At 37.1% G+C, this 14,848-nt stretch overlaps 1 long non-coding RNA gene across 1 annotated transcript in view; it reads right to left on the bottom strand.

The window, feature by feature from the left end:
• LOC105483615 (uncharacterized) overlaps positions 1-14,848 on the bottom strand; it is a 185,226-nt gene that overhangs the window by 144,136 nt on the left and 26,242 nt on the right. The window contains exon 2 of the long non-coding RNA XR_988435.2: positions 4,862-5,089. This is a non-coding gene — a long non-coding RNA (uncharacterized lncRNA). The remainder of the gene's footprint in view (positions 1-4,861; positions 5,090-14,848) is intronic.

Raw genomic sequence — 14,848 nt, 5'->3', positions numbered from 1 at the left:
CTAAGTAAAAATGCTTAAAGTTAAAAAGATGCTAATAATTTTAAAGATACAAATCATGTGAAAAGCATCAAAAATATAATTTTGTTTAAATAGAATAAAAAGCAACGGGAAAATCTGAATGATTGGAAACATAATTTTTAAAAATTTAAAATAACACGTATAGTAAAGATCAAAGATATTTAATTGGTATTTCTTTTTAAATCTCACATTAGAAATATATGTTATTTTTAAAAATTCATAATATAAAAACGTTTTAAAATGTCCCTTAACAGAAAATCATAAGCTCTTCTCATGTGTAAATTTGAATTGCAAAAATGTTTGGTAATGTGTTTTAAAATTTATATAAAAGAGTAAATCATGTAAAATAACCAGTTTTTCTTAACAATACAGTGTCAATCTGATATTAGAAGACCATTATTATACTAAATCATTTCAATAGAAATTTCAATAAGAGCTAAGTTTAAATATTGATCTGCCAAATTTAATTGCTGTGTACTTCAGCAATTACTTTAGCCACTGTGATTTTCTTATTGACATTTGTAAAATGGGAATGCTATTTTTTATCTTTCTTTTGATGGTAAAATTAAGAAATATTATAGCACACAAAATGTGTATTAAATACTCAGTACAGGGTAAGAGCTCAACAAAAAGTTGCTGTTGTTATATATTAGACAAAAATCATCTCAATGTGTTATAAGAATTAGCCAACAAAATGAAAAAATGCCCTCCAACCAACTTAAGAAACTCAAGATTTATATCAAAAGGATATTTTATTAATATAAAAATATGTAATTTACACTAACAGTTATCATCAGCAAATTTAGGGCACTAGACTCCAGTCTTGGAAATTCAGATCAAAATTTAGATAGACACAGAACCATTGCTACTAACTTTATTTTAAAGATAGACACACTTTTCAGAGTTGCATTTACTGGTTTTTACGAACTAAATCTATATATATTTACATTTAATTTTATTCATTTTTCTCACTCTTTGGAATAGATGTATATTACAATTACTAAGACTGCAGACAGTACCAGAAAATCACTGAAATCAGAGAATAGGGTTGTCTTGTATTTATTTCTACATTAAAAAATAGAATACATATTTATTTAGATATTCAAGTAATATCTAATACACAAATAATAATGATAATGTAAATGTTAAATAAATTGAACATTTATATAAATAATGCATAAATACTATTAAAATTAAAACTATGTATGAGTATTGAGAGTAAGAAAATGGAAATATCTCTTGACTTACGAACTCTGTATAGAAAGAAGAATTCAGCACAAAATACAAACAATTGAAAACAATCACATGAATATCTTAACTTGAAAAATATAATAACTGAATTTAGAATTCACTGAAATTGATTAGCAGTTGTTTAGACATAGCTAAAAAGAGTATGAATAAACTGAAAAAAAATGATTAAATAAATAATCCAGACTAGCTTGTAATGGAAAATTTAAAAAGGATAGTAGACAAAAGTGCATAAGAAACAAAGAGGGTATTATAAAAGGCCTAAAAATATGTGCACTTGTAGTCCTAGGAGGAGGACAAGAATGGAATAGAAGAAATATTTAGTGATGAGGAAATCAAATTCCAGATTCAAAAAGCACTACATATTTCAATAAGGATTTTTCTAACATAGTGAGGGGGAAAGCACACCAAACTATAATGAAGTAAACAAAACTGAAAACAAAAGACAAAGAAAAATCCTAAAAGCTGCCAGAGAAATACAGTGTAATCTCTTCAAAGGAGGAAATAGTATAGTCTCTTCAAAGGAGGAGCAAAGACAGCTGATAACAGAAAAAAGTAGAAATCAAAAGGTAACAGTATAATCAAAATCCTAAAAGAAAATAACTTCTGAGAATTTTACGGCCAGTGAAACTGTATTTCATAAATGAAGTTAAAAGAAAAATATTTTTAGACAAATCAAAACAGAAAATTCATTACCATAAACTTACTCTAAAGGAAATATTGAAGCATGTTCTTTAGTCAAAAGAAGTGATTCCATCTGGATTTATCAGGAATGCAGGAGTCATTAGAGTTATATTATAAACCACGTTATTGGTGATATTATGAATTTCTTCTTACATTTAACAGTTTTTGCTTTATATACTTTGATGCCATATTATTCAGAGCATAAAGATGCATGGTTGTTTTATGCTCTTGTAAATTTCATCTTCTAACACTGAGTTAGATGCTCAATCCAATTAAATGCTTTTTCACTTAGAATTGTATTTGATCAGTTATTGCCATAACCACTCCTAATATTTATATAATTTATTTTTGTTCAGTCTTTTAGGGGTGGTTTGTAATGTCTCTCCAGTAAAAAAAAAAAAAAGTTCTGACTTTTTAAATTACATCTTAAAAATTATGCCTTTTAATGTACTTAACCCATTCAATTTATTGTGCTTTCTGATACGTTTGACTTGTCTGTCATCTTACTGCATGTTTTCTAGTTACTATATACATTTTTCATTTTTCTATTGGTAGTTGATTGGTCAATTTATTTGATTACTTTTATAATCTTATGGGTTGGAAACTATATATGCTTCTTTTAAGATTCTACCCAAACTTTTTTACAAATACATTTATCTTTTCATATCAAGGATTAAACTATATCTACATTCTTCTCTATCGAAACAAGACATTCAGCATCCTATTTCCTACCTTCCCTAACATACTTCATTGAAATCATGTTGACATTTAGCACCAGGTTGGTTTCATTTGTTTGTATTTTCATAATGTTTCTGCCTTTTGGAGAATCTTTTTTTTTCTTTCACACTGTATTAAATTCAGAGTTACAATGGCAGAAAGTATTTTTCTATCTCTAATTTTTTTTTACTCTCCCCTTTTTTTATATTACATATCCCTCTGTCTTTTGTTCAGAGACAGTGAATATGTAATTTTTAAAATGCTAGTACGTTTGAAATAGTATTTTATATTTTACGCATATGTATTGCTTTGCTTTAGCACTTCAGGACATATTTTCTTTCTCTCTCTGTATTGCGAGTTTCCTATAAGAAGTCTGATGAGACTAGCAAGGGGCTGGCTGTTTGGTTATTCCCTTAATTCTCATAGCTTAGAAATTTCTGGAGGTCTACTTAGCATTCTATGTGAAGGTGTGAGTTTTCATAATATCAATGCAATGTTTTATATCTTGCCTTAATTATTTCTTTCCTCCAATCTCTTTCTAACCTTGTTCTGAAGTCCCTACTAGGTGGATAATAGATATGGCTTTCCCGTTACCAGTATGTAGTAATCTTGCTTTTTTCTGATACTTTGCCTCTGGTGTTTTGCTCTGCCTTCTGGGATACATCCTTTTCCATCAATTTCTAACTCAGTCTTCAACCATAGCCTATTATTCTTCAGCCTTCTTATTACATTTTTAATTCTGATCATCATATTTTAATTTCTAATACATATTTTGTAGTCGTTGATTACTCTTTTTAATAGCAGTCAGGTCATATTTTGTGAATGTAAAATCCTTCAGTTTTTCCTTGAGGTGTAAATCAGATGTTTTCATTCTTTATTTTCTATTTTTGTTTTTTTTCCTCTTACTATTATCTCTATTTCTTCTTGGGTCATTGCTCCAATTTCAACTTTATTCTTGTTCATATTTTGGCCAGAAGCATCTCTGGCTGTTTCACTTCTCTGATTTCCAGGGTAGTCTCTCTTTTCTTGGACCTTCTGACAATTACCCCATACTTAATTCTTCTGCTAGAGACCTCTGTGAAATTGCTGTCTCCAAGGTCCACATTTTTCTGGAGCTTTGATTGAAAGCACTAATCTCACCTCTGTAATGGGTGCCTCCTCTCTCTCTCTCTCTGTCTCTCTCCTCTCAAAGTTTGTTCATTGCCTTCTATCTCTCAGGAATATCTCAATGTTTCTGACCCATTGATGATATAATTCCCCACTCTGCCACTATTATGAATAAATTTCTTAATAACTAATTTCTATCTTGACTTTTAAATGGGATTTTGGTAGTGAGTCATGAGAAGTAAAAACACAAGAATTTCATTAGCCAAACTGAACCAAATATTTTGATTGCTTCTTTTTCTAGAAAAGTCTTATTTACATATCACCTTCAGAATAATATATGTAAAACCGAAGTACAGTTGCTGCATTTCCTGGAAGAGAAAGCATTTTTTCTTCTGGTTAGTCTTGAGGGCGTAAGAAAGAAATCTAGGAATATAGGATGTACATATTTAAGTTTATCTTCAGGGTAGAGACGACTCTTACAAGAAAACATTGGAAGCTTAGATAACTTGATATCTTTGAGTTTGGGGGAGTCGAAAGTTATTTTTATTTGCTTATTTTTCCTTTGTGTGGCCAGAACTCAGTTGAATATAAATTGATGTAGTTTTTTTTGTAAAAAAAAAAAAATGACAATCAATATACTTTACTTTAGAAAATAATCTAGAACATGAATAGAAAAATATTCCTACTAGAAATAAATCAAACTATGTAGTTGTTAAGGTTTTCTCTTTGATTTTAGTCTATTTCCCACTATTTTTGGTGCAATAAGCTCCATTGTAAAAGGTTCAGCTTTCTGAAATACAAAGTGAAATTAATAGTGATATACATCGCTGGTGGAGACCCTGAGTATCAGCACCACAAATTTCATTGTCATTCACGTGGTAATCTTGTGCACTGAGGATCATCAATACAGGTACAATGATTTGGAAGCCTGGACAAATTATGTAGTGTGCAAGATTTTGTGCAGTCAATCAATGAGTGCCAAGAAACCTAGACCTAATAGAAAGTACCAGCAAGGAATCACTGTTACCGATATCCATCTCGTGACTACATCATGCACGCCCTTGTTAAGTCACTTAATAGGCATTACCTCTGTGAGAAGAATTAAGTGACAGAATGAAGCTTCCACAAGCCCAGGCTGGTCTAGCAGGCAACGTTGTTCACATTTTCAATTTGCAGCCTTAGTTGAAGGAAGCACTGGGACAGAGTTTCAAGCACCAGCACAACGAAACCAATTACCAACTATACCTCAGTTTTTTCTCATTGGAGTCTGCAGCATTTCAGTTCTTTGCTGTTTGCTCCTTGTTAGAATTTTCACCTAAAAGATATAAAATCATTATTTTTCTTAAGGAAATATGATGCTGTATTCCTTGTTAAAAACCCTATAAGATTATTAGTTACACACTAGTGTTTTAAAATCAGAATTCAGTAGTCTCCATGCCCCTGCTGTCATAGCTAACTGTATGTGCCACTTCCACCTGAGTGTTAGCCATTTCTTCTGAGATGTCCCACAACATTCTCTACGAACTTCCATTTATCTTATGCCCTTCTAGTTGTTTAGTTTCTTGTCTTTTCCCCTAGTATTTTGCAAAAGGAAATTTCTCCCAATAGAAAATAAGAACCGTAGCTTTGCAAAGTATCTGTACCTAGTACATGTGTGCTAAATACCTAAATGGTTATTCGCAGAGTTTTTTTGGTCCCAACAAAGGGAGAACATGCTTTAAGGATTTATATTTGGGAAGTGCAACTAGAAATTTGCATTAAACCAGCAACTATCAAAAATCTAGAAAATTCGTCTTCACTATTTCAGTGTTTCAAAATATTTCAGTGTTTCACTGTATTTCACTGTTTCTGTATTTAAAATGCCACTGCATTATTTGCTTTTAGCATCTCTTTGAGCTTTGCCAAGAAGCATAAGGTTTATTATATTCACCACTGGCCTTTTTATGCTGGCAAACATACAAACTACATTAGAAGAACAAATTTAGGTTGAGTGAAAAAATAGCCATAGCCATAAAAGGCTCTAATAATTATTCAGTGTCAATGTTGGAAGTGATTCAAAAGAGAGAAAGAGAGATTTATTGATTCATGGCCTTCATCTTTCTTTTTCCCAAGAGTCCACAAAACTTCATCATCTTCATCCAAATATTTTTCTCAGGATTTATATCCCTGTGTTTAATGCTTTTTTTCTTTGTGGTGTCTGAAAACGTTTTGTAGGTTATGTTCTTTTACTTTGGAAACTCTTTTTTCTGCAAGTTTCTTGTGCTCTTCACTTCCATTTGCTCAAAAGAACTCTCCAAGGAAATAACAGTGAAAAACAAACACAAAACAGCACTTGTGTGCTACAAAAGCCAAAAAGCGCATCAAATTTCATACTGATCTAACGCTAAAGAGCTCATCTTGGTCTATTGTGTCTCCAGTTAAATGAATGAATATTTGGATTCAAAACAGATAAATATATATGATCTGCTTTCAGTTTTCCTGCCCTACAAATGACTTTTAAAACTGTTGACAATGATGCTTTATTCACTGCAACAAGCAAGAGAGTTTGGCTCTGAACAGGGAGAACTTTGTAAAAATTAGTGCTTTACAATAATGAGATGGACTGCCTCCATGGTTCATAAATTCTATATCTCCAGGGGAGTTCAACAGCCTCTTACTGGGAAAATTGTAGAGTTAAAAGAAGATGATCATTAAGTGGCCTCTAAATCATTTCCAGTATACATTAACCATGTGTTCAGTGGGAGATGGAGAAAATAAGGACATGAAAGTTACATTTAACAGTCTCACTTCATGAATTCAGGGAATTTACCTCTAGCCCAGGAAAGACAAGTAGAAGAATAAGTTCAATGCTAATATCACTGGTACTGACCAGTGTTCTAAGGATCTGAGAGGCAGGCAATATTAATAAGAAGTAAAGCAATCGGGTTAGGCTTTAAATAGAAGCTAGAACATTTACAGGTGCAATGAAAAATATTATGGATTAGTTGGGCAGAATAGATGAAACCATATTCCAGGTAGACCAACACCAAGGACCAGGAAAAGAGAAAGAAGTGAGCATTGTGTTCAAAAAACCTGTTGGGGTGCATGGGAAGACAGATTCCATGACTTATATTTACTCTTATTATATCATTCTGTTATTCTGGCTTTTTATTTGTTTTTGTTTTTGTTTTGAGACAGGGTCACATTATGTTACCCAGGCTGGTCTCAAACTCCTGGCCTCAAGTAAGTGATCCTCCTGACTTGGTCACCCAAAACAGGTGTGAACAGCTACTCCTGACCTCATATGATTCTAATATTAGCAAACATAACATTGACACCATTTTGAAACACTCAAATTTGGGGGCTTTCCCAAAGCATTGTATTTAGAGCTAACATCCTTCTGTATTCTCCTCTTTAAGTCCCACCTCCCAGGTCTCATTTTGTAAAGGATGGAACTATTGCTGTTCATGAAAGTTAATTAATGTCTAAGCAGAAGTTGCTAAGAAGATTCCTATGTCGGTTTGCCTGTCATTTTTATTGCATAGTTATGTACAAAAAGGTTGACAACATGATTGAGCACAGGCCAGGCAAAAACAAAAATATTTGTTGAATGGGTGAATAAATGATGTGATTTTACAGTGTTTACATAAGGAAGTGTTTGCTCTTAAAGCTTCAAATCCCCCTAAATAAATATGATCAAAACACAATAGCAATTATCTACTATCATTCCTTTTTATTTGAAGGATTAATTAGCTACAAAATGCTACATTGATATTTCAAATACAGGAAAAATACTGCACATCCTATTATGGTTTGCAGTGCTCTTTTCCAGCTTAAAAAATAGTATTTTTAACTGGCTTTTGAAATCATATTTTGCAGGCCACAAATTGGTGTTAGTTTACATATAAGCCAGACATCCAATGCTGACTTCAGAGGTTAACTATTGAAGGGTGAGTCAATAGAAGCCTGCATGTAAGAACATTATAATAAACAGCAAGTCACAGAGATCATATTCTCATTAGGAAAACTTCCATCTCTTTAAAATTTCTGTGAAAGATTATTTGGAGTAACCTGTGAAATCATAACGGGGAAAAACAAACCAGGATTTGGCTGACATTTACAGCAAAATAGAATTCTTCATCACAACTGGAGGGTGTATAATGAGTGGGTGTTTTAGAGTAGACAATGGAGGGAGTTCTTCAAGTCTGTTTTACATGAGTTAATGTTGGCAGGTAATGTCCTTATTGCTGCCACTGTTTTGTTAAGAAGGAAGAATGTGGTGTAAATCCCCTTAAAATTAAAAATAAGGCACCAACCCTCCCACCGCCCAACATGAGTTCATTCCACTAAAATGACTTCTTTTAGAATAGTTAAAGAAGGTCTGAGACCCACACCTTTCTCCACCCAATTACTGGAAGTCTTTCATTTTTTTTTTCCTCTGCGGGCTTCATGGTGACAGCCCTAGAGTGGAATGTGGATGCCTTTGCTATAACCTAAGTAATGAATCATACCAACTTTGTGAATAATGCCCACACTTAATATGAGGCAGAGGCAAACAAGTCAAGAAAACCAGTGTAAAGATAATTTTGGCTAAATCAGACGAGATTATTTACCATCAATATTTGAAATCAAATGCATCCCAGAATCCATGGTGAAAAGTGTATGCTGTCCTCAGAACTGCAGTTAGACTTGGAATCCAAAACAAGTCCTTGTATTTCTAAATCAAAGCAGTTGTTACGTCATGTACTTCATTTTAGCAAGTTTCATGTTAGTTCCAATTAGGAGATCATAAGCTGATACTGAAAACATGAGAGACAGTGATCAATGGTTTTTGGAGTGAAAAACAAAATCCTTTATACCACAAGCTGCTATTTGAAAGCCACCCCTGAAGAAGCAGCCAAAGGACACAGTAAAGAAAAGCAACTTGCCTTTCAAAACAAATGCAATAAATCTCATCCAGTGCATTTTAAAGAGCTAAAAAAGCTTAATAATGATCTCTGCAGTAATTCAAATTTTACCAATTTTAGGCAAAAATATTTTGATGCTAAAGTGAATAGTGTACTACTTTTACAAAACGTATATAACAAAAGCAGCGATATGTGCATCCTGGCTTTCATTTGAAATGTAGTCTCAAGGGGCAACTCTGGCTTTAAATACTTAGCCCACTCTACTTTCAATAATGATTATAAAAATACAAAGTAAATGTCTGGAGAGGAACAGTAATTTATTTCTGGTTTCTAGTTTTCATCTTTTTCAGACTTGGATAGGTTGATCGATTCTTGAGCTCTTATAATTCTAGGAACTATAAAGAACATGAAAAAGTGGTCAAGAAGCCAAAGGAGAGAATGTAAGCTATTCCCTCTGTGCCATATTCTCTGTTTCACTCTGTCCTTGTGGGCATTTTTGTCAACCTGAAGAGGGTATCTGCATGTTAGTTTGTCTTAGGGAGCCTTAGACCATCTCATTTAATGGGTTCAGAAGTCCTCTAAAACAGCAGTCCCCGACCTTTTAGGCACCAGGGACTGTTTTTGTGGAAGACGATTTTTTCATGGATGCTGGGTTGGGGGTGGTTTCAGAATGAAACTGTTCCACCTCCAATCACCAGGAATTAGATTTGCATGAAGAGTGTGCAACCAAGCTCTCTCACATGCACAGTTCACAACAGGGTTTGCCCTCTTGTGAGAATCTAATACCACTGCTGATCTGACCAGTGGCTGAGCTCAGGCGGTAATGCTTGGCTGTCACTCACCTTCTGCTGTGTGGCCTAGTTCCTAATAGGCTACCTAATCAGTACCAGTCTGTGGCCTGGGATTTGGGGACCCCTGCTCTAGAACAACCATCACTAATAATGACCATCATTTATTGGGCCCTTAATCTGTTCCAAGAAACATCTAAGCAGTATATATGCATTGTTTTATTTATTTTCATAAGAACTCTAAGAAGTGGATCTTATTATTATCCTCAGTTGATGATAAGAAAATAGTATTAGAATTCTTGGCCAGGCACGGTGGCTCATGCCTGTAATCCCAGCACTTTGGGAGGCCAAGGCATGCGGATCACGAGGTCAGGAGATGGAGACCATCCTGGCTAACACGGTGAAACCCCGTCTCTACTGAAAATACAAAAAAAATTAGCCAGGCGTGGTGGCAGGCGCCTGTAGTCCCAGCTACTCGGGAGGCTGAGGCAGGAGACTGGCATGAACCCGGGAGGCGGAGCTTGCAATGAGCCGAGACTCAAACCCAGGTCCATCTGATTTGAGAGTCCACAGCTTTAACTACTACAAGATATTGTCTATATGCTGCTACAGTATTTGATTGCTAAAGGTAAACACAAAAATGACACATGAGAAAAGTTTACTTTAAAACCAAGGCTGTATTTGAGGAGATAAAGATAGTCAAACTTGACTAGGGTGAAAGTGGTATGTAGTAATATCTAGAAGAAAGAGCAAAAGGAAAAAAAATAAGTGTTGGTGTCTAAGACAGAAAATGATTAATTTAACATGTAGGACTGTAAAAACTGGTCATAATGTGCACTGGAAGTCACCACAAGGGACCTAATGAGGAATCTAACAAAGTAACTCGCTGATCTACTAGCCCCAGGCTCCAGAGGATGATGAGCTAATACCCTTGGAGGCTGATACCCCAGTCTCCCCGGGGAGAAACCACTTCTAAATGTGAAGTGGGATGCAGGTAGCCTCCACCAAAAGGATATTAGATTAGAAAAAAGAGATTAAAAGCAAAGATAATCAGTGCATATAGGACTAGATGAATTCAAGTGTGAATGGAATTGAAAACTAGAGCAAGTTGCTGGAGAGAGAGCAGCTTAAAGTGGAAATCACTGTGAAATAGTCAAATCCTGGGACTCTGAGAAATGCTAGAAAAATGAGTTACAGATTGTCATTTAGCCACTTGTATTAAAGCTGACGAGTAGCTCTAGGGATTAGAACAGAGTCATTTCTATGCTGTTTAAACTAATTTATTCTTTATAAGAACCAGAATAAGTAAGAAAGTGGGTTGGAAAGAATTGGTTCAAGAAACTCTTCTTGAGTGAGCACATTTCTGAGCACTGTGGGCTATGATAAAATGAATGAGTCATAGTCTATCTTCAAGAGGTTCCCACTCCAGTAAGAAAGGTATGGCCAGATACACAAATCACTCTTCAGGACATAATGGAGAAAGGCACAGAGAGGTAAAAAGTGTAACAGGTGCTCAGATTTCCTTGCCAAGGGGACAGGGAGGTGACATTAAAGGACTGATATTTTAGGTGTGCTTGAAAGAGAGTGACTGATTCAGGTGATGGAGATAACAAGATAACTTCCAGGAAGAAGAAATCAATAAAGGCTGGAACACTAGAAAGTGCAGGTATCTTGAGGGAATTGGAGATTGTGTGTGCGTGTTGGGGGTGGCAGCAGAGGGGTGGGGGAAGGTTAGACATGGTCTCACTCTATCACCCAGGCTGCAGTGCGGTAGCACGATCTAACTCACTTCAGCCTCAACCAGCCTGTAGCTGGGACTACCGGCACGTACCACCACACCTGGCTAATTTTTGTATTTTTTTGTAGAGACAGGATTTTGCCACATTACGCAGGCTGGTCTGCAACTCCTGGCCTCAAATAATCCACCTGCCTTGGCCTCCCAAAGTGCTGGGATTACAGGCATAAGCCACTGGGCCCAGTCAGGAATGGAGATTCTAAGAACATAAAATACATGTGGGAAAAAGCAATTAGGATTGAAAGAGCAAAATATGAATTATCTGAAAGGGTCTTAAATGCTAACTTAAGGAATTTAAACTTCCTCTGGCAAATAATAGTCTTAAATCTTTCCATAGAAGAAACAAGTTTTGCAGAGAACAGCAGAATACAAATCATACTTGCAGCTAATTAAAGTAACCAAGACTTGTGCTTTTCAAATAAAAAACATAATGTTGGGTATTTTGATCTGCATGAGTGTGAGAAATCTAAACAGATCTCAGTGTATGAAAAGTAGGGAATACTGAGCAGCAAGGTTAAGATTTTAAGAAATTTAAGTTGAAAAATACATCAATGAAACCTGAAGTGCATTACATAATAAATAAAATTCAATGTCATGTAAAGTGTAGGTTTAGAGAATGATGAAAAATATTTGGTATTAAATGGAACCCCCCTCCCAAAAAGGTGAAGGAAATTGTTTTTCATCTAGTTACAGGAAACTAGGATATATTATTGAGTAGCAAGAATGTCAAAGCAAACACAAGTAAAGTTGTAGCCCAAACTGGATCTTCACTGTGTATGTGAAGAAAAGACCAGCAGCTCTATTTTAGAAGTGTCTATGAGTGTATGGGGGTGTTCATATGTGTATGTAAATATACACACCCACAAAGCACATTTCTCCATATGCCGAGATTGCTTTATTATGTAACAATCATCTTTCTGCAGACAAACAGCATGCAGGAAATGGAAACCAGATGTTTAATTAAGTTCAGCCAAGGAAAGACTTCCATAAGCAATTATTTTGACCATTTATACATAAGACAATATTGTCACCTACAAGATAAGACTTGAAGTTCAAAGGCCGGGCGCGGTGGCTCAAGCCTGTAATCCCAGCACTTTGGGAGGCCAAGGCGGGCGGATCACGAGGTCAGGAGATCGAGAACATCCTGGCTAACACGGTGAAACCCCGTCTCTACTAAAAATACAAAAAACTAGCCGGGCGCGGTGGCGGGCGCCTGTAGTCCCAGCTACTCTGGAGGCTGAGGCAGGAGAATGGCTTAAACCCGGGAGGCGGAGCTTGCAGTGAGCTGAGATCCGGCCACTGCACTCCAGCCTGGGTGACAGAGCAAGACTCCATCTCAAAAAAAAAAAAAAAAAAAAAGACTTGAAGTTCATTGGTTTAAAAAATTGTATACTCATACAAGTCAAGAAACTAACTTGAGGGTTTTCTTCATCATTGGCCTAAGGAAACTATCATCAGTATTGTCATTTAAAATTTTATGCAGTAACAACTGTAAATAAACATTTTTTATGTATATTCCAGATGTAATGTGAGCTTTGCAATAACCACTTCATAGTGTAAAACCAGGGACCTATAATTAAATTTAAACCTTAACTAACATTCTTCAAATTGAAGTTCAAATCTTGCAAATGCTTAATTCAGAAATAGCTCAATTTCCTTCTTCAGATTTGTTAGGAATGCGAAAGATGAGAGTACGTATAAATTCTCATCAGTAGTACCTTTTCTGTAGCAATATTATACTGTCTTCATGTATCCTTAAGAACTGTAACTTAAGCTAATGCAGCTCTGTCTTTATCCAAGTAACTTGATATGTGAAAGTTATACTGGTTTCATGTATAACTCATTGTCTCCATATGTTAGGGGACACTATTCTGTCCTAGTCCATATAGAGAGAAAGTAGACAGACCAAAGCCTAGGCATAGTAAACCACTAGAAAGTGTCAAGATCAACTAGCAAGAAAAGCTGTGGTTGAGCAGTCAAGGGACCTATCTTATGAGAAAAAAAAATGGTGGGTTCTTGGTCTTGCTGACTTCAAGAATGAAGCTGCGGACCCTGGCGGTGAGTGTTACAGTTCTTAAAGATGGTGTGTCCAGAGTTTGTTCCTTCAGATGTTCAGATAAGTCTGGAGTTTCTTCCTTCTGGTGGGTTCCTGGTCTCGCTGGTCTCAGCAGTGAAGCTGCAGACCTTCCCGGTCAGTGTTACAGCTCATAAAGGCAGCGTGGACCCAAAGAGTGAGCAGCAGCAAGATTTATTGCACAGAGCAAAAGAACAAAGCTTCCACAGTGTGGAAGGAGACCCGCCGGTTGCCACCGCTGGCTCCCGCAGCCTGCTTTTATTCCCTTATCTGACCTCACCCACATCCTGCTGATTGGTCCGTTTTGACAGAGTGCTGATTGGTGCATCTACAATCCCTGAGCTAGACACAGAGTGCTGACTGGTGCATTTACAATCCTTTGGCTAGACATAAAAGTTACCCAAGTCCCCACCCCAATCAGCAGCCCAGCTCACTTTGCCTAGTGGATCTCCCCCACCCCCACTGGAGTTGTCTGCCAGTCCCGTGCCAGGCGCCCGCACTCCTCAGCCCTTGGGCAGTGGATGGGACCGGGCACCACCGAGCAGGAGGCTGCGTTTGGGGAGGCTCAGGCCTAGCGGGAGCCTATGGCGGAGGGGGGTCTCGGGCATGGCGGGCTGCAGGTCCAGAGCCTTGCCCCGCGGGGAGGCAGCTGTGGCCCGGAGAGAATTCGAGCACGGTGCGGGTGGACCGGCACTGCTGTGGGACCCCGCGCACCCTCCAAGCAACTGCTGGCCAGGGTGCTAAGCCCTTTACTGCTCGGAGTCTGCAGCACCGGCCGGCTGCTCTGAGTGCAGGGCCCACCGAGCCCGCGCCCACTTGGAACTCTTGTCAGCAGCCTCAGTTCCCACCTGCCCCTCTCCTTCCACACCTCCCCGCAAGCAGAGGGAGCCAGCTCCAGCCTCGGTCAGCCCAGAGAAGGGCTCCCACAGTGCAGCAGGGGGCTGAAGAGCTCCTCAAGCGCGGCCAGAGTGGGCGCCGAGGCTGAGCAGGCACCGAGAGCAAGCGAGGGCTGCCAGCACGCTGTCACCTCTCAATACAGTGAAAGACAATGTGACTTGGATCTAGGCTTAGGGTGAGTACCTGTTCTGGTTTGCCCAAGACGGTCTCAGTTTTAACCCGAAGTACCCATGCTCCCGAAAAAAACCCTCCCTGGATTTCAGCAACAGGTGTGGAAGTTTGGGAGAAAAACATAATACCTATATACAAAGGTACAAATGATAGGGGCTGCAGCATAACAGTTTATAGTATCAAACGGACAAAAACATATGCAGAAAAGAATCTGGGCATAAGCATAGTGAAAAAGGAATGTGAAAGCACACATGGAGACTGAATTTTGAAAGCTTAAAATGAGATTGGCAAATACTTTTAAATTAACGGGTTTTGTCTCCCCCAAAGATACAATACTAAGTCAAAAATGGCTTGGGCATAACACCCCAATGAACAGAGATTGTCATAGCATTCCCTTGATTGCTCTATGAAACTGAGTAATGTTATGTTTACTGATTCAGAGATTGCAATTAAAATATTAGCA

Source organism: Macaca nemestrina, chromosome 8 (assembly GCF_043159975.1).
Source record: "Macaca nemestrina isolate mMacNem1 chromosome 8, mMacNem.hap1, whole genome shotgun sequence".
Classification (NCBI taxonomy): domain Eukaryota; kingdom Metazoa; phylum Chordata; class Mammalia; order Primates; family Cercopithecidae; genus Macaca; species Macaca nemestrina.
The sequence above is the reverse complement of the archived record's forward strand: the minus strand, read 5'-3'. Positions and strand labels throughout refer to the sequence as shown.